This window comes from Harpia harpyja, chromosome 3 (genome assembly GCF_026419915.1).
Source record: "Harpia harpyja isolate bHarHar1 chromosome 3, bHarHar1 primary haplotype, whole genome shotgun sequence".
NCBI lineage: Eukaryota > Metazoa > Chordata > Aves > Accipitriformes > Accipitridae > Harpia > Harpia harpyja.
Window position 1 is genome coordinate 3,446,712 of NC_068942.1, and position 19,445 is coordinate 3,466,156.

The following is a 19,445-nucleotide window of genomic DNA, read 5'->3' on the forward strand; positions in this document are numbered from 1 at the left end:
TCATATTGCGAGTTGCTTTCATTTAGATTATTTTCTTTCATTTTGCAATTTTCCTTTGCATCTATTAATGCTCTCGCCAAGTCTCTGTATACATAGCTAATGTCCAAAGCTTCCCTCATCCTGTCCTGTGTTTGACCTCCATTTCTTCCAAAGGAATGTAAACAATGGCAACCAGAAATTGAGTTAAAGAAAGAGGCATCCCTAGAGCTAGCTGTTGCAGACAAACCTTTAATAGAAGCAGAACCAGAAGAATCAGGAAAGGGTCCATTCCCACTGTAAAGTTCATTTTTGCGTCCCAGATATACGTACAGTTGAATTGTATCATTTTGGTCATCTTCACTTCTTTCATAGGAAAAGTATGTGCTACCCTTTGAAGCCTGTTCCTGCTTTCTAAGGGAAAGTGAGCTGCTTCCATGTCACCTCCATGGAGAACACAGACGGGCACACGTATAACCTCGCCAACGGCACGTACACCATGCCATCAAGAGCAGTCTTCTCTCCAAAGAATGGAGAAGGAAGACAAGTCGAGCTGGTGGTACTGACGTGCGGAAAACAGACTCCACAATCAGTGAGATTGTAAAGTAGGTATGTTCATTCAGCGCTGGGCAGCACGGGGGGTAGTCCCACCAAAGTCGTGTGCCTGATTTTGGCAGTTCACTTTAAATTTATACAGTCAAGTGTTACATATACATAGAGTTTCGCAATACGCCTATACATAGGCATTACCTATCCCCGCTTCATATTATAATTAGCTCTAGGAAGTCATTTCCATAGTTTCCTTTCAACTGCGCTTGCGCAGTGCCTCCTTATGGTGGTCGTCTGGTGGTCGTGAAGATGAAGGCTGTATGTCTTCTTCACAGTGAACTCTTAACCTTCTGTCCCTGCGCAGACTCAGTTGTCCCTTGGCATTTGTCCAAATCACAAGGTCGGTCTTGGCTGGTTCTTGGAGTCACTGCTGATTCTTATCAGGGACTATCTCCTGTCTCAGTCAGCCTCAACAATGGAAACGTTAAACATCACTTCTCATCCCCTTGGGCCATGTCTACCTCTATTGAAACTTCTTTAATTTCATTATAAGCTAGATAATTATTAAACAATTCCTATCTACATTCATATATCTACTATATCTACTAAGGTTCCTTTGGTTCCCCGTCTCAGTACTGCCACTGAGGAGGCTACGCGCTGTGATGGCTGGTGTGATGAACGGCCATATTCAGAGGATACATTCCAGAGTGGCCATAAAACACCAGTCATTAGGAGTTTGCATTTATCAAGTCAGATGTAACTTTGGTGAATCTGGTACCTGTGGGGATTAACAGGCAAAATACGTGCAACCCTGCGTGCTGCAGCAGCTATCGTAAAGTCTCTACGTTTTCGTTTGATCCTTGCTACCAAAAATTACAAAAACACTTGTAACAAATATGGTTGTTCATAAACCCCTGGCATAGCCTGCTAGGTCAAAAGTTCATTAAAAGTCACATTCAATTAACAAATGACTGTCATCACCAGAGGAGTATATCCTGAGGTACAGTTTTAATATGTCAGACACAGCCAAAATGACAGGATAAATGATGATTAATGCTTAGCTGACTATTTCACAAAGCATCACACTAAGTAAAAGAACACCTCTGAAATAAACACCCTAACCCTCATAACTTAAGCTAGCTGAGGTGAAAATATGAAATAAGGGAAGAAAGATGAGGTGCAAAAAATACAGAGAATTGGAATGTGTTCACAGTCATTCCCCAGGCTGTTTCCATGTTTCATCCAGCTGGGGAGGAAACATCTCCTCTTCAGATCAATAAATAGACAAACTTTTTCTTCAGGAGTGATAAACCACAGCAACAGAGCTCCAAGTGCATTCCCAAAAAGGCAGCGAAGGCAAGGTAGAATCTCAAACATGGCTTCCTGGACTTCTGAAGAGAAGCAGCACTGTGTACAGGCTCAGAAGACCCTCCGTGGTGGTGCTCACGAGCCTTTCCAGAGCCTTGTGGAACGTATTCCAGGCCTAACACATATTACGGCGATGTTACAACTGAAATACAGGCAGCTGAGGCTTGTGTTTTCATTATATGAGTGTGCTGGCAGCAGCATCAAATTAAGGAATTCTTCTGCTCCCACACCTCCTTCACAGATGGTCAATTTTAGCTCCGCGAAATGGTGCATCATCTCCTCAGTTGTTCTGTACAACTGGCTATGGGGTCATGCTGTAAACCGGAGCAGCAAATGGAGGGGTAGGCGGGCCACAGACACTAATGAATATTGCCAGAATGGTATCACGAAAGCATGGTCTCCACTCAAGCTCTGCTATAGTGCAACCATCTACATGTGCTTAATTGTCAGGTAGGTCCTCGAGAACTGGGGTTGACTATGCAGAGCTATGCATTAGCAGATGGACTGTGCTCAAACACTGCCCTTTGCTGGGGTGAAATGTCCAGTTTATGCATTAGCATTTAAAGAGAAGACACCGATTCCTCTCATTGTACAACTCTAAATTCCTAGTGCAACAGAAGCAGTGCAGAAAGGTTGCCAGGCCATTACCTTCTCCTAATAGTTGATTTTTGCAGCATGAGGCACAGGAAAGGTACAATGCAAGCACTGGAAAATTGCTGCCTGCTTGCTTTAGAACTGTGAGAAAAACAATGCAAATTGCTTTTGTGTTGTGGAATAGTTTCTTAACACTCTTTGGTGTGCATGATTTCATCTTGTCTACTCAGTCACCCCAGGCCCTCTGTTGACAGAAATTATTTATCAAGCTAGCTCAGTTGGAAGATTTACACAGTTCCTGATTTCTGGGGTATCAGATTTTGGTCCAAATACACCTTAATGCACCAGTTCCTTTTACATTTAGTTTTTTATTCATTTTTCCTCATTCTGTTGGAAAGGTACAAGGAGGCTGGACAATACGTACTTGTATGGCTGTCTGCAAGGTGTTTCTGTATGACTGAAGTCCACTCAACCTTCCAGAGCTGCTAACACTGGCTGCTGCAGTAATGTCACATCGTGTATGAATTCCTGGGCTGAGCATTTTGACTTTTTCTGAGCTAGCTGTCCTCTGCAAACCATAGCAGTTAGACAAAATGATCGTGTGGGATGAGGATACCAACCAGTCCCAGCTGGAAATGCTGGGAAATTGTCCTACCAGGTGCAATCTGGTCAGATGTCCAGGATAAGCTGTAATTACTGAGGAAAGGTGCTAAAAAGGCAGAGAACTGCGCAAAAAAAGAAGTTGAACACAAAGAATAATCTCCAGTTTTCTCACTCCAAAAGGAACAGGCTCGCAGCATTCCTCTTGTCCCCTTCCACGTTTCCCTCTTCCAAGGGTGTTTGACCCATCCCTCAAAGCTGGCCATGTAAAGCACATGCCTGTCACAAGCACGTGTTGCTCAAACCACAGAAAGGCAAGTAGCAGCGGGGCATCCCTTCTGCCTGCACAGGAAGCACAGATGGGATACAGCACAAGATACCGCACGTGCAGTCTAACAGCAACCACAGTCAGCCAGTGCTCCTGCCATCAGATGAACTCCACCAGCATTAAGGACCGCTCGTATAGCATCGTACGGCGACTCAGGTGCAAGAAATAAGGCTAGAAGAGTTACAGCGCCTGATTCTCTCTTACAATCCCCAAATAACACATTTCTTCATTTCCTCATCAAATGACTGGACACTGTGTGTTGTCGTTCGTTTATGAGTACACAGGCTACAGTGACATCTCTGTCAGGTCTTACTTCCCATGCAATCTATAATGTATTTTGATACTTCTGTAACTCCTTTACAACATTATTCTCTTGGGTTTCCTCTTTTTTTTTTTTTAAAGCAAAGCAAGTAATAACTTCTCTTTCAGCTATAAATTCCCAGGGCTTTGGAGCACTGCTCTTTTCAGAGTGCCAGTCCCAGCTAAACGAATGCCACATTAAGGTACCCGGCTTACCTTTGTCATCTCCAAAACGCCAGGTTCTTCCTCAGACTTTTGTTAACTAGGGAGCACTTTTCGGTAAGTGCTCCATAAAGGACTGTAGCTTATAGAATAATATAAAACAGCCTCTCTATGGCTGCAACAGCTAGAAGAGCAAACAAGCCCTGAAACACATTAACAAGGAATGAAGCACACATCAGTAGAGAGATGAATAACGAGAGAAACACCATGGTGGAGAATTATCTGCATGTCATCAAGAGGTGATCAGAGAACTAAAATTATTACAGGCATCCAAGCACATGACTGTCTATTAATTTGGCATTAGTTGTCATTTTAATTTGGTATCTGAGTAATCTGGGCTAAAAAGTTCCAAATAAAGAAGACACTTAATGCAAGTAATTTGGAATAAAAAAATCAGATAATAGAATGGACTTGAATCTGCGTTCCCATTTCAGAGGTAGAGATCATTATGTCAGGGATGATGTAAGCTGCAATAAACTTGCACTCTGTCTTTCTGGGGGGTACTCATTTCATGGCTGGCTCAGAGAAGTCTCCAGGGAGAGAGCACATGGATGCTGAAAAGCAGTAAAAAACAGTTCTGAAGAGGGGTGAAAGGACATTTTGTCTTTAAAAAAAAAAAAAGCCGAGAGAAGATATTTCATGAAAGAACCTCTCAGAATGAATCAGCTCTTTGGAGTGCGTCAAGTTAGCTTTACAAAACAGTTTCTATGTATTCAGCATTCAGAAACCTTCAGTGAATCAGTGAATTAATTTCTTTTGGGAAGTTTCTGAAAAGTGCCTCACCAACATTACTGGAGAATTAATCTTTATAATTCAGCTGTCAAGCAGTGTGACTGATCACCTATAGTCTTATTCTTGCTCCCTCATTAAATGGTCTCTGCTTTAAAAAGACTTTTTCCCTTAAAAAAAAATCCTCACCTAGTCACAAAATTAATCTCAAATTTAAGCAGCCTTGGAGATCAAAGTTCTTAACTTTGTGTTTATTAGTCTCAGCCATAATTATAATTATCTGAAAATACTAGGAAAGCAAGAGTTTTGTTCCTTAGAAAGCTTGAGGGGAGAACATAACTAAGGCATAGATGATGGATTTGAAGATACAGGCTGAGCCTCTTAAGTAACCTTGTACAAGACTCTCCGGGCTTCTGTAAAATGGGAATATTAATAATTCAGAAAATCATTAAGAGAATGATCACTGTGGATTTGAAGGTCCAAAACATTATACCAGGTAATGAGACCGTAGGGAAGGAGATTAAGGATGGACATATCTGAGATTTGATCAATTCTGAGGCAGGCAGTTTGAGCAAGAATCTAGCTGACAGAAAGACCGTCAGTGAAGGGTTGGGAAGAGAGATGAGCTTTTAGGAAGCAGAACTGAAATATTTCTCGCCTGATGGTAATTAAAATGTGGAATGTTCAACCAAAACTACCAAAACAGTTGCAACAAAAAATCATATTCAAATAAAAGTTGGATGTAGTCAGATGGTACCAGTTAGAAACCGTATCTTCATCCAGAACCAATGAATGGGTGTATCTCCACTTTATTCATATGTTGTTAGGATGCCACAGCAGCACCTCTGTTTGCAGACTTTCCATGATTGTGAGAACAGCTGTAATGACTCACGCAAGAGTTCAATGGCTACGGAAATGGTGCGTGTGGTGTTTCCATCATTCAGACCTACTATGAGGCTCCTGCCACAACCATTTAGTAAAGAGCTTGGTTATTGTAGAATGCAAAATTTTCAAATCATCACTATGTAGAAGACACACATAGCCTGAGTTTTTTCCCACTCTCATAATCCCTGAAATATATGTTTCCTCTAGTTGTTCACTAGAAAATATTATTTCCTCTTCAGAGTTCCAGACATGCCATGGGACAGTTCACAATATGCACAGATGGTTGGTCTACTAAATTAATAAACCAAATGATTTGGGGGGCTGTCACTGGAAAGTTCATTTGCTATGTTGTTTAGAGTTTATGCAATGTTTACTCACTTGAATGTGCTTCTAAACTCAATACAGCTGCTCCTGTAAGTAAGTCTTCACCTGCAAGACAGACAAAGTGGTCCTTGGTGTATGGCAAGTGCTAAATATTGACTTACATTGTTTCTGTTTTGGTTTCATGCAACACAACAGAATGTGAATTTCCTCTACTACACTACAGATGTGAAAAATATAAATATATAGGAATAATATGTTTGCCATATGCGTTTTTTTTAGTTTAGTTAATTTAGGTCAATTTGACTTGATCATGAGAGAATAATATTTGGAACCAGAAAGTGAAAAAGAACAAAACCCACAAATACTGCAAAAGCCTGGTACTGTAATGTTGAAATATGGTTTTGGCTGTAAGCTAATACTAGCACATCATTCATAGAATCATGGAACATCCCAGCTTGGAAAGTACTTCAAAAGATTGTCTGGTCCAACCTTTCATTGGAAAGGGAATTCATCAATTACAACCAGTTACGTGATGAATCCTTTTCTAATTTTCCATGAATGTTGATTTAGTGAGTGCCATGGAGTATAAATGTTAATGCTGGCAATATTAAATACATAAAGCATACAAAAGCAGAGATTTCAACTATTGCATCTTATGCTGTTGTCTTTTCAGCTTTCATAAGATAAACAGTGTGACATCCTTAGTCTATACCTTTACTTTCACTGAAAATTTTCTAATTTTGCTGAAAAATTGTAAATTATACAAAAAATGTAAGTTTGGGGTTATTTGGGGGTGGTGTTGGTGTTTGATTGTTTGTTTGGGTTTGTTTGTTTGTTTTTTTTAATAGAAGCCTAAAGGCAAAGAAAGACTGGTAGAAAGAAAAAATACTTTTAATTGAAACACTGAAACATAGGGAAAAAACATTTTCCAAACTTTTTAGTTAATGGCATATCTAGTCTTGACACGAGAATGCCAGAGTGATCTATAAAGTGGTTCCCAGCCTCCTAAGCTTGACTATCTGTGGCCCTCTCTTTAGAAAGATGTGCATAAACACCTGTATAAACATGAGTTTCAGCAAGAATCAGCATTTATAGTGCTTGGATTTGAAAATACCTGCTACTAAATGGAATGCTAGGGACGTTACCTGGGGTCCAGAATGGCATCTGTCACTAGCTTCGCCGGTAAGGATAAAACCATAACACTGTAAATTCAATTTATAAGCATGGTATAAAAATATTCATCATGGGCTTAGCGTATTTCTTTTGCACTAATGTCTATGTTTTATATACAAAGATATGCTGCATATTTATAGGCCCAAACCACGTCACACATGCTGGGACACCAGAACGTGCCTGCTTGGATATGCAAGTCCAGATTCACCCCAACTGATCGTGCTCTTGCAGGCTGCTCTCCACTTTCAATCTCCATCGTCTGGGTTAGGATATACACGCAGGTAGGAGCTCGTCCGCCTCCTGAAACATGTCTCCAGTCCTGAGGCTTGGAGTCCTGTCACCAAGATGCCAGAGTCCAAAGCCCTCTCCCCCCAGACTCTGTGCTTAAATCAATGAGAAAAATAGCAGCGCGTTAACTATCGTCCACTCGCTGACTACGCGGGAGAGCTTGGGCAACCAGATGTTTATCTAGGGCACATCATTTAAGAAAGCGTTAAGAAAGCTTTAGAGTGGCCTTCAGTTTGGCATGTTGCAAGAGACAGATGAGGGCATTTCTGGGCCTCTAATTTACCCAGTATGAGGGACACTGGATAGTGATTTTTAATCCACCCCCAGCACCACTTGGACCAGCACCACTTGAACCTTGTCTTTCACCATCCACATTGCTCTGAAACTGCCACTGACCTCCTTAAGACCGGTTGTATCATCTGCCTCACTTGACACACTGCTGTCACAGAGTTTACCACCCTGGAAAGAAGTCAAATTACATTTTATTCTTTTTCTTGGAGCATTGAAATTGAAATCTGCCTCTGTTGTTGAGTAGCCTGGAGCTGGCTCTTCTTACCTGGATATCAGGTGGGTAGACAAGAACAACATTTTTGTCCCCAAGCTCTGATTCACTGCTCAGAGCTGGCAGAAAATCTCATTGCCTTTTTTACGAGACCTTGCATGCCTACCTGAAATAAGTTTACTACATGGAGATAGGCAAGCGCTATTCACAACTTGGTCAGCTTTCACCAAATTCCTTTGCCCAGAAACAAAGCTGGTCTGGGGTCACTCCAGAAATGGTGGGAAGCTACTGAAAACCGCAGTGCCAATCCCCACCACGAGACAGCACAACCCAGGACTGACTGTCCTAGCTTTAGCCCTAGAGTCAAAATAAGAGTTAATCTAGTTCAGCATTGAAAGTTTCGTGTCATGGTAGCGTCAAACAGTCCGGCTGCTCGGGACAAGCTGTGGTAAGATGTAAGACGAGAGTGCAATGAGAAGCTGGCAGAAGCTGTCCTGACCATGCTGCTGACTGCTGCAGGTTCTGGAGAGCCAGAGGAGCTGGAGTCACCACAGGCTAGAGCCCTGACAGCCCCAAGAAGGAGGGAGGTCAGGTAGTATTTCCTTTAGATGAACACTTTTTCTCTATGGTTGCCACACATTGCCTATGGCACATGTTGTCATTGAAGACAGATGTTTTCTAGGATAGAAGTTAAGCTGCTGTGAAAGTCAAGAGACAAGATAAGAAAAATATTTTTCAGTCTGGATCTGAAAAGATATCCATATAAAGTAACTTATTTATACAAAATGTAGAGAACGTATCATGCAAATTTGCCGTAATAATATGCTGGGAAAGCCTGGAAAACCTAAGAAAGCAAGCCTAGAGCAGGCAATATTTATGTAACAGATCATCAGTGACTTATAAAATCAATGTTTGTAATTCACTTATGTGAGACAGATGAAATAGCAAAAATCCAGTTGCACTTGTTTGAAAAAAGTACAAAATCCTGTGCTAGTAGAGAAATAAAATTACAGTGATTCTTCTTCCTGCCTTAGGTTACAATAAACTGATCTGCAACTGCGATCAGGAAGAAAATCAGGAAGCTATTAGTAATGAATAAGATGTACTGCCACATTTGTGATAGTGCACTAGATAGACCCCTCCTAAACTCTTGCATGGTTAAATAACCCCCTCTCTTGTTTTCAGACATCAGAATTTTTATATACAGGAAATGGATCCTAGGGAGGATATGTTGGATTCACAACAGACTATGTAAACTTTTCCTGACACCATGATCATTGTATGATATTTGACCAGTGTCCCTCCTTGTCATAAAGGCTTCAAGAAGAAAAAGAATCATTTGTCACAGTTACAGAAACAAATGCAGGTAAAACGACAGTCTAAAGACAAAACTTGTTACACACAGTTAAAAAAATGGGAGAGTGAAGCGTTAGCACCTCGAAACAAAAGCCTCCTTGGTTGAAAGCCTTGTCGATTGGCCAGAATATTATCCAGTAGACCTCAGTCAAGAAATACTTTATTTGTATTGAAGTAAATACCTCAAATACATTTACTTTTAACACCTGCTAGTACTTAGATCTTTCCTGATAATGTCTTGTGGGTCAATGTTTAACCATCAAAGGTGGTCATAGGTCATGATGTAGTACCTGAGATGCCATCATCCTTGTGTGCCCTTGTGAGCTTGCTGCTCAGATGAGTGGGAACAGGGCACGCCATCGAGATCCAGGCTTCACGGAGCAGCCAGGTTATCTGCCAGTTTCACCCACACGTCAGCCGGGCTTTTGTTGTCTGCAAACCAAAAAATGGTTGTGGTCTGATCCCTCAACAGCACTTAAACACCTTGGAATTAGATGTGACTTGACAGAAAGTCTCTATTAAATAAATAAGGAAAATTACCGAGATTCCTGTGTTTTTCATTATAACAAACTTCCACATGCAGAGCAGTGAACCGGATGCATGCAACAAAACCTTGCTGTGCTTGGGTAAATTCATATGCATAAGGAGGAAATAAGTGCTGAACGTATTCCAAAGCAGTCATAGAAATACCAATGCTTCTGAATGCTTCCTCTAGCCTGTGGCTTTTCCATCATTATTATAAAGCAACTGCTCCAATACTATTACTCCAGTGCAGAATACCATGAATGATGAAGCTCAGATTTAGCAGGGAAAAAAACACTGTTCTTCAAACCAACCTGTCAAGCCAGAGAAGAAAAATGGCAGAAGGAGGCTCATGTTGTTTAATGTGGTTTTTTTCTTTCATAGTACTAAATCAGTTTAACTTTAGATTCTGCAAAATAAGTTGCCCATCATCACAAATAAGCAATTGTTAAAAATTAATTCTGGCTTTAAGCATTCTCTCAAGGGTTTTTTTGAAAATGGGGACCTAAAATTAGGCATGATTCCTGGGTGGCCTGAATGGTCTGCTAGCTGGAGGTCCAGAGAATCAGCAAGTTCAGCTGAAGTTAATGGGACTGCAGAGGACTTATTTACATATTAATTTAGGCATTCATCTCTGAAAACGTCTATTCTTTTTCTCTGTGTTTAAAAACTGGTTCCCTATGAAGTCAAAGGATTCTGAAAATAAACACTGATTTACTTTCTTGAATGCATTGATCAGTATATCCGTGGTGTCTTTTACTATTAGGCCATACTTGCACACAGGCAATTTGTTCCACTCCAAAAACCATCAGCGAACCATTCCAGCTTGCTGAGAGATCATACCGACAGCTTAACAGACTGAGAGCAATTTATCCATTTAGTACACAGACATAAATCTTCTCTCCTAACAGCTTTGTTAAAAGGGACAGGACTGTTTGCTTCTACACCTGAACCTGCCACTGACGTATACGTGGTCATGCTGGGAAAGAAGTTACAGTGAGGGAGAATGCTTACATTTACAAAAGTTGACTTGAATAGTGTTGCACTCTCTTACGTGAGCTTATACAGATGCACAGTTCATGTTGTAGTCCAAACTTTCCTCGTATTCAGTACTTCGGTGCTTGTGGCCGCGCGAGTTGCTAAAGCGTAGCCATGCCAAGCACACTTGTACAAATTCCGCCTCCGATTTCCCTGCACAAGGGCAGCTCTTGGGTTCAAGGATTACAGCCAACATGTGTCCTTGCCGGTCTCCCTGGACTCTGCAGAGGAGGTCTCGTCACAACTCATCAAACTGCAGGAACTGCGTTCCTTTCTCCAAAATCTCCTAAAAACAAAAGGAATGATAGATTTCTGCACTGCCCAATGGCTCAAATTTTGTAAGTTTGATATCCTCCATATAAGAAGCTATTGATGTGAAAATGGTTGCTCTATTTTTAAATAAAATTATTAAGTTATGTAAGGAAGAGCCCCTTTATCATTAAATTGAGGAAAACATAGATACTTTTTATTACTCAGTGCATATGACACTTAGCTAAGAATAGTGGAAAGGCTGCACTAGGTCAGAGTAAAAGTCTTCTTGCCCAGCATTATGTCCCTGACAGAGGCCAATAGCAAACGCTTCAGGAAAGGGTGTAAGTGAAGGACAAGCAGGTGGTGATAGCTTTGCCATCCGGGTTCCAGCAATTACCATTTTAAGGCTTTTCTGAATAGAGGTTGCAACAGGACAATTAGTTTAATAGTCCTTGATGGATCTTGCTAGTAGCTATTAATCGAAAAAGGAGCCTCTTTTGTCATTTCATGACTGATTAGCTGCTTTGAAAGCTCTTAGTGAGGACCTTGTGTAAGGCTTTTTAGAAATCCAGGTACACTGCAGAAGCCAAATCACCCTTATTCGCATGCTCACTAACTTTTTGAAAGAATGCTATTAGGTTTGTGAAGCATGTGTTCCCGGGAGGCTGAGTTGTGCAGGTGCCCCTGGAACCTTTGGAAAAATTGGCATCACATTTGTTGCCCTCTGTCTTCTGGGACAACTGCCAGAGCCAGTTAAATAACAGCTAGTGGTTCAGCAATTTCATATTTTAATTTGTTTAAAATAGCCGATAAACAGCATCTGGTCCCACCAATGTTATTAATTTCTTTGAAATTGGCCATAGTGCCTGAAATACCAGTCCTAACAGCAAAATGATCCCTAGCTGTTGCTTTCATGTTGCTGCAACAGGTAAGTGTTATTATGGAGCAAATACTAAAATCCTACAGCTTTACCTCCTCATGATTACATTTTAAGAAGATTAGAACCTCTGTATTGCCACTCCTGACTGGCAAACTTTTTGCTTAGCCGAAACTCGTAACTGAGGGAAATAAGTCCTCATTGCCTTTGAAAATGAAAGGAAGGTCATTAATAATACAGACCAGTAACAGGTGATGTATATCAGCATAGCTCCAATAACATCCCTGCAGACACACACACACAAAAAAAAGAAAGAATTAAATTATCTTCTCTATCAACTTTCTGTAACAGTTTTGCTTTTTGTGTGTATGTATGTATTTTAAGAGTTATTTAAAAATACTTATTTCAATAATCAACTGGCTCCAGATACTGCTATCCAGAAGAGATTGAGCAGATACTGTCTAGACCACTATCATCTTCTAATTTGGGCCTTAAGTATGAGGTATAAAACTCTAAGGCCATTTAGGATTAAACTGTCTCATTTAGAACTTGCCTGTTAATCCTGAGATAAAAATATCTACATTTCTTGGTCTATTTTTAGATGAGACAGTAGTTACATGTATTTGTCAAAAGAGATGCAATTAACAAAAATGTTACAGCTCATTTAATTAATTATATGTGCTACCCACTATATATATAAAAATCATCATCTTTTTAGTTAATGTTAGGGCACATACACCTCCACCAAATTCAGCGGAGGGAGGTGATGCTGTGCCAGTTAAGGTTCTGGCCCAGAGGTAGATTTCACATAGAAGTTAAGAGGCATTTATAAAAATTCAGGAAAATTATTTGGCTCCAAATTAGCCATTACTAATAAAAAGAAATAAGTAAAACCCAAATGGCTGTGTATCTACAGTGTTGAAGAGTAAAGTGCCAGCAAATTCATTGGAAGTGCTGGTACAGTATAAAGATCCACGGTGGTTCATTTCAAGTAACATATTAATGCATACAGGTATGTGGGTGTACGTTTTTGTGTACACGTATATGTACATCAGTGTGCAACATGCAGATATGTAATTACACACATACATACATCTACATGATTAAAATGAGAAACAACAAATACTCTGTGTATGTCTGTACCTATGAGGATAACTTTTATATATATATAACGAGATGGCTTTCAGTCCTGAATCAGTTTTTGGTAAATTTGCTCAGAGTAAAAGCCAAGGAAACCCTGCCTACCCGCAAAAGAAAAAAAAAAAAATCCAGTGAAGAGAGGCAGGTTACCATTTAACACTGAACACGCATGAAAGATGCGCAGGGGCACGTTTCACGGCATTTTCTCTCCCTGTTCTCGTTAGGCTGTTGATCAGTGTTTATTCATGGGCAGGGGACCAGGGCACTAGAGGAGTTGCAGCCGGCCAGTGTGCACCCAGGGAACCCTGAGCACAAGCCTCCTGCCAAACCTGTGCCGAAAACTGCCTTCGGCAAAGCCACTGTGACCAGGTCTCTAGTCACTGAGGCTTGAGACTGAAGGCAGCCCAATGCAGTGCCAGTTATGTGTCCTCAGGTCCTCTCAGACACCTGGGTGAGCCCTCCGATACACAAGACCAGATGATGTTGAAGAACACAGATGGACCCAGGTCTTCTAAAATCTCACTGGCTGACAAAAAATAAGGGGAAAAAAAATCATTCCTTGATGAACTCCACAGGTTTCTTTAGACATATGCCCAGGATGAACAATACAAACACAAAGCTTCTCACGGTTGGACCGCTAGGCAAGATGGGAATAGAATGAAAGTTGTCAGTATTGTGTTTTAAAGGCATCCATCATACGTTGATACAATGCTAGCAGCAGTCTCCAAAATGCCAATTATTTAGAAACACTGAACCATACTACACTATACAGATTGAAGGCGTTTGATTTTATTGCAGATATTTCTGTCTTTTCCTGTTAAGAACATAGAGCATTATGTAGTGATGTGGAACTCTCTTGTTAATTTACCCTTAGCGAGCATTTTTTCCAAGCAAACAATAACAGTAACAGAGGTAGAAATTAATCTTCCTCTCTCACTTGCAATGACTGTGATGGGGCTTAATAGGAACGTTAATAACAATCTTGACCCAATCTGCATTTAATCTTCTGTTGCCACGAATGGAGTGACAGCAATTCGACACAATCTGATGATTTTTTGTTCTTTGCTTCATGACAGTAGCTGTATAAAAGTTTCGGATTATTCACTCTTTTCTAAAGAAGGATTAAAACCATACATATTTACAAAAAAATGTATGTTGTTAATCTATTTCTACTCAGTAATGTATTTTTCAATATGACAAAACATAATTTTATAAACATACATAATAATGCTTTACCATTTAAATCCATTGCATCATTTGATTTTGATCTACAGGAACGGGTATTGTTAGAACAAAAAAAACTTGTAAGAGGAAGATAAAGAGAAATGTTTATTCTATAGTCCTATCTATTTATTTGAATCGGTATTAGATTTGCGTAGAGGTCAGTCCTTAAAAAATATGGCCTCTGAATGCCATTTAATTTCAGATATCTCTATTACAAGTCTTTGCACAGTCCATCAGAAACAAGAATTTTATTCTTTTGTACTCCACTTCTCTCTCACAATAGAGCTATAACCCTGGATATCATAATCTGTTATCACAGACATTATTTCAATATTACTTTTCATTTAGAGGATCAAGGGCAAAAAAAGAGATTTTTGTAGATTTCACTTAAATATGGCTTAAAGTGAGTGAAAGGTAGAGTCGTACTGTGTACACAGATTTATTCCAGAAAATACATCCCTGTAGACTATTTTTCTGTTAACTCTCTTGAGATAAAAAACACATCTTCAAATTGCCAATTTCCATTTAAATGCCGCCAGGGAGACATTTCCATTCTTTAAGTTGCACTGCCCTCTGGGGGAGATGATCTTCAGATACATCTCCATGTCGAGAGAACAAAAGCCTTCTTCGGTTACCTCCTTCAGTTTTGAAGGCTGAACATTTTGCTTCCTCCGAATTTTATGCCGATGCTTGGTATGATTTTGGCATCGTAGCACAAAGATGAGAGAGGCTCCCTTGCAGCCACCTTTTATTTGCTCTTTTGTTCCCTTACATGTGTTCTCTTTTTTGTATGTGTGCTTGGGAATCTTGTCTGGGAAGGCCTGGAGGTGCTGTTATATTTTTCTGAGATTTGTGGATGTAAGGTAGTCTATCCATGGTGAAAGGTCTGTGCTGCTGTACCCTAGGGCTGAATGCTTCAAAAAGCAATGCCCTTGGTCCCGGAGAAACATGCTCAGGGTTTCTGCGCAACTGGAGATGGACAGAAAACGTCAGACTCAACACTTTTCACAAAATGTTTTAAATTCTGTTTACACAGTGCACATTCCTAACACATACACATGCACTGCCTAACTACATGGAGAACTGCTGGGCGTACAGTGCACATGCTACATGCATGGTCACCGTATGTGTACCTGGTGTTTCCTGCAAGCCATAGGGTTTATTTTGTGTACGCCAGGCAGTATAGTATTTGCATTGTGTTCCCAGCCTCCTACTTGCTTGTTCCTTCAAACAACAAATGCAATAAATGGTAACTCAATTACTGAGGGCAGGAATTCATGACAAAAAGTGCAGCCTCCCTCAGCGTGAGGCAGGCAGGCAACTTGTCCACCTCCCATTGTGCTGGTTTTGGCTGGGATAGAGTTAATTTTCTTCACAGTAGCTGGTATGGGGCTGTGTTTTGGATTTGTGCTGAAAACAGTGTTGATGACACAGGGATGTTTTAGCTGTTGCTGAGCAGGGCTTACCCAGAGCCAAGGGCTGTTCTGCTCCTCACCCCACCCCACCAGCGAGGAGGCTGGGGGGGGCACAAGGGGTTGGGAGGGGGCACAGCCGGGACAGCTGACCCCAACTGACCCAAGGGATATCCCAGACCATAGGACGTCATGCTCAGTAATATAGAGCTGGGGGAAGAAGAAGGAGGCAAGGGGATGTTCGGAGCAATGGCATTTGTCTTCCCAAGTCACGGTTAGGTGTGATGGAGCCCTGCTTTCCTGGAGATGGCTGAACACCTGCCTGCCCATGGGGAGTGGGGAATGAATTCCTTGTTTTGCTTTGCTTGTGCGTGGCTTTTGCTTTACCCGTTAAACTGTCTTTATCTCAATCCGCAGGTTTTACTTTTTTTTCCAATTCTCTCCCCCATCCCACTGTGTGTGGGAGTGAGCAAGTGGCTGTGTGGTGCTTAGTTGCCGGCTGGGGTTAAACCACAACACCATCCAGAGCGATTTTCAGGATTCTCCCTCTCATGCTGTTTACCAGTGTGTTGAACCACTAACAGAAAACTATGGATTTGGAAAAGCCTTGCCTAAATCATAAGCCTGTTTAGCGTATCTTTTTCTGTCTAGCTCGCCCTTTTTCTCAGTGGTCTGAGGACACGACCTCAAGAGACAAAATGGTCACCAGGGCTTTTCTGCTGCAGGTTAAAGTGTGTGTAGCTGTGTTTGGGATCTCCCACAATGCAGCTCTGGGCTCTCTGCAGACCTGGTGTTCAGTGAAGGAGCTAATGGAAGTTGCTTATGCAGACCATGAGACTGACAGGTCGTCTCTAGTCTGGAAAAGCCTCATTTTCCAATATGCGTCTGACAAAAAGGCAGTTTTTAGCAAGAAGCTCCCTAACACAAAGGAGAAAAAAACAGAAAGTTACTTCAGCTATTTGGGTCCTGTTATTTTCTAAAACAAATTCAGAGCGCTACTCAAATAATGGACAAGTATGATTTTCATATCCATACAAACTCAAGAGGCTCACAGGGAAGAAGATCACAGTGGGGAAGCTACCTGAGACACATATCTGGGTATGAAGGATTCCACTCCCCTTCAAACTGAATAAAACTGAAGCACCGCAATGAAAATAAAGGATGGACTCAAACTTAGCAATGCTGCAAGAGGCTTTTCCAGTGGCAAGTGGACTGACAGCAAATAGTTAAAAAGAAACTCCAGTACAAAGGAAAGTATTTACTATGATGGCCAAAGGTAAGCAAAGTCCTAAGCATTTCCACAGCAGTGTATGAACAGCCAAAACAGACCTCCAAATTCCTGAAGAACAATTTTGAAGAACTGCTAGTTTCTACTCAACCGAGATTTCACAATATGATTTGAAGCTGTCAGGCAAGCTGTATGACTTGAAAGTGAAATAAAACTCCAGAAGAGAAATTCCTGTAACAGACAGTTTCTCTCTTACAATTTCTTAGAAAAGACATGTGATGAAGGAGGAGGAGGACTTGGTTCAGTGAAGTGTACGTAATGCTTCAGTGTCTTTCCACAGTAGATGCTCCAGAGAGAATGTGAGCCAGCAGAGAGAATGAAAGAATCAGAGAACAATGATGTGATTTAATACTTTGAAAGAGATCAAGTTGGTCTGGACAGAAATAGTCCGCCTTGGCTGTCAGAAGTTTTTGTAAGGAAAAAGAGTGCACTGTGAAGATTGCAGGAATAATGAAGCAGAAAAAATCAGTAACTAACGAAAACTCATCTTTGGAAAAGAGTAAGGGCTTCACAGAGGAGATGGAATGGATTCCTGTTCTGAGAGATTATGAATTCATCACATGAAGCAAGCCACTGTTAGCTGTGAGCTGATGTGAGCCTGCAGGACCTACCGTGGTGGTGCTGTGTAGAAGATGAACACAGCACACTTTACTGGCTCAAATTAGCACACAAATGAAAGTGATCATTAAGAATTACTGCTGTGGATCTACTGGCCGAACTAAAGGGACTCCAACATTTTTCCCCACCCCCTGCCCTCCCGTTGCCCTTCTGAGGAGATAAGGGATACAGGTACCAAATCCTCATTCACTGCCCACCCCCCAGCCTTGCGCCCCAGTGACAGGGAGCAGGAGAGAGCAGCACTCTCTGCCTTCCTCTGCCCATGTCTTTTCTCCTTCTTGCCGCAGAAGCAAATCCACTTCCATTACCCTGCCTAACACAGGGGGAAGGTCCCGCTACACTACAGAGAGTCTTGTGGGGCCAGATGGCTCAGACCCCACACAGATCAGAGCTCATCCACACCTCGACCGCTGTCTCAGTGCAGGACCAAGTCGTGCTTATCGGCAACAGACCAAGGAGAGCCTGGTGGCCACTGGCAAGGAGCAGAGGCACCCTAACTAACAGTCGATCCCATCTCCCACTCTCAAGTACTTCCACTTCAGCAACATTTTTACTTTTAGAGAGACTTTCCAAAGCTTTCTTAACCTTTTGGTAAGGATGGGCATGCTGTATTTTATTTCAGTTCAGCATTCAATGTCCACTAATTCTGTGTACCTTCCTTTCAAACTAACAGCCATAACCATTTTGTTAATTATTCCCATTCTCTTTTTTATCACTGGACAAAAATTGCAGCCTTAAACCTTCAGCCTGCAAAAGTTCCTTCTTAGGCTTTTCTTTTCATGTTTGATTTCTGAAAATAGGATTGCCTTTAAAATCAATTATAAATGATAGGTTTAGCAACATTCATAGATAAGTGCAATCTGAGCAGTAGCTCAGTATGTAGTACCGCAATCACTGCGTTATGTAAGAAAATAAACCTGTGAGAGTAAGTTTCTTAACTTGTAAAATGATATAGAACTCCATATGAAATGCACTGCCTCATACCACTAAGTATTTTATTTAAAAATTCAATTTAATTATTTATCCTTCTTAAGTGCCTACTTTTGGGTTAAGACACATTTGACAAATGAAATGGCTGTATTTTTCAGCTGAGACAGTACCCTTGGTATTATGATGTCTCTATTATTAAAATGTACGTTTTCTGTTCCTTGCTTGTCCCACTGTTTTATAAAGATTTTTAAGCAATACTTTTTCTTTTTGGACTCTTTTCTGGATTTTTTCAGACTACATTCATCTTCTACACAGCACCACCACCACCACAGCTAGAAGGTCCTGCAGGCTCAACCCTCTTCATTAGTAAGAAATGCTGTCCCTAACGAGATTTATAGAACCATAGAATCGTTCAGGTTGGAAAAGACCTTGAGATCATCGAGTCCAACCGTCAACCATGCCCACTAAACCATGTCGTGAAGTGCCTTGTCTATGCGCTTTTTGAACACCTCCAGGGATGGTGACACCGCCACTTCCCTGGGCAGCCTGCTCCAGTGCTTGACAACCCTTTGGGTGTAGAAATTTTTCCTCATGTGCAATCTAAACCTCCCCTGGCACAACTTGAGGCCATTTCCTCTTGTTACTTGGGAGAAGAGACCGACCCCCACCTCACTACAGCCCCCCTTTCAGGTAGTTGTAGAGAGCGATAAGGTCTCCCCTCAGCCTCCTCTTCTCCAGACTGAACAGCCCCAGCTCCCTCAGCCGCTCCTCATACACTCGTGCTCCAGGCCCATCACCGGCTCCGTTGCCCTTCTCTGGACACGCTCCAGCACCTCCGTGTCTTTCCTGCAGCGAGGGGCCCAACACCGAACACGGCACTCGAGGTGAAAATTTGATGTGGTGAAAATTTTTACACCGTTTCACGTAAACATACAGCCGGCCTAGGCCGC

The 19,445-nt window shown here is 41.4% G+C and overlaps 1 long non-coding RNA gene across 1 annotated transcript; it reads right to left on the minus strand.

Moving 5' to 3' along the window:
• Nucleotides 1-3,995: 3,995 nt before the first annotated feature.
• On the minus strand, nt 3,996-19,442 carry LOC128139166 (uncharacterized). Its single transcript, XR_008234256.1, has 5 exons — nt 19,293-19,442; nt 10,731-11,040; nt 9,735-10,030; nt 9,485-9,626; nt 3,996-5,980 (listed from the first exon to the last, which is right to left on the minus strand). It is a non-coding gene; the product is annotated as an uncharacterized LOC128139166 (long non-coding RNA).
• Nucleotides 19,443-19,445: the final 3 nt, after the last annotated feature.